The 1,391-nt window shown below is 41.0% G+C and overlaps 1 protein-coding gene across 1 annotated transcript in view; it reads left to right on the top strand.

The window, feature by feature from the left end:
* Window positions 1-147, top strand: part of LOC138056461 (uncharacterized) — a 31,975-nt gene extending 31,828 nt beyond the window's left edge. The window contains exon 24 of the mRNA XM_068902264.1: window positions 1-147. This exon is cut by the window's left edge and continues 1,263 nt beyond it. The gene's annotated coding sequence lies outside the window, so the exon portion shown is untranslated.
* The last annotated feature ends 1,244 nt before the right edge of the window (window positions 148-1,391 follow it).

The raw sequence follows: 1,391 nt of genomic DNA, 5'->3' as shown, positions 1-1,391 counted from the left end.
TTTAATTAGGATCGTCATTAAGAGTATAATGAGCTCATTTTCGAAAGAAAACTGTTGATGCAAGGACACATTTTGAAACTTTCCGACTCGCTAGGCTTAACTTTGAAAAATTTGTAATAACTACAAGAAATCGCAATATCACGTTAATATCAGTGTCGAAATTACTTTTTTAGTTTAGTTGCGGTGATACCGAGGTTAGAACGTTTCCAGAAATAGCGAGGGCTAGTTTTGGAGGAAAGCAAGACATTACCTTCCTTGCCAAGTCTCCTTTTCCGTCAATTATTTACGAGGGAACTCAAAGAGACAGGGTTCTGGTCCGCGCTTTGATAACTTCCCTCGGCCTCTGTGGTCTTGGACAAAGCAAAATCAATCTCTTTCCCAGAGCATCCGTTACCCTTGTCCTGTGGAACGGGCGCGGGAGGCTCTGGAATAATACAAAACCGGAACCAGAAAACTCTGGTTCCTTTTGAATAACTGCGCGTGCGTGAAGGATGCGTGGAAAGTCAAACTTTTAGAAGTATGGCTTCCTCCTTTAAAAAAGAGCATTGGACGTTGGGGAAATCTGAACTTCTCCCTCACAGAAGCTCAGTATGAGGCTTAAAAGAATATAGCAAGGCTGCTGCCTAAGAAAATTTTAAAGGAGCCCTCAGAGCTAAACGCTGAGAACTTAGGAGCCCATCATATGAAGTGAAAGGTGTTGCTGCGAAAATTAAGGCGCCCAGAGCTATTCTTTGGGAGCCCCAGGCTACCGGGCTCCTGTTAGGCAACAGCCTTGTATAGTGTTCAATTCGAAGGATACTGGTTTCGGGAAGTCGTTAATTTACCAAGTGTTGCCACACGTATTTGACTACTTTCTCAAAACGGAAATGAAACCGTTTTTCAACAGCCAATCAAATATGGCATTTTTTGGGTTTGACTAGAGTCTCTTTTTCCCGACCGCTTGTCAAGGGAAGGATGACTCAGGGAACGAGATTGGAGCAAACTTGTCTTTGAGACGTTGATTCGTTACAGTCAAACTAAGTGAAGCATGCCCCTCAAGATTGCATTAATGAACTGTTTATTTGTAACTTGAACCCGCTAGCCGTTTCAAGAATGCAACAATAAATTGATTATTCAATATTGAACTCGCTCGTTTGATCCAAGAATACTGCTAACAGGTTCCGTTTACGAAAAATCAATTGACTATTACATTCTAGAAAAGACGAGTAAGTTTCAAACCTACTAGTTGCAACAGTGAATTGATTTTTCGAAAACGGAACCCATTAGTTGATTCTTGGATCGAGCGAGGAAGTTCAATATTTGAATAATTAATTCATTATTGCATTCTTGAAACCACTAGCGGGTTCAAGTTTCAAATAATCAGTTCATTAATGCAATCTTGAGGGGTACGC

This window comes from Montipora capricornis, chromosome 7 (assembly GCF_036669925.1).
Source record: "Montipora capricornis isolate CH-2021 chromosome 7, ASM3666992v2, whole genome shotgun sequence".
NCBI classification, from domain to species: Eukaryota; Metazoa; Cnidaria; class Anthozoa; order Scleractinia; family Acroporidae; genus Montipora; species Montipora capricornis.
Note: the sequence above shows the minus strand (reverse complement) of the source record. Positions and strands in the feature narration are given on the sequence as shown.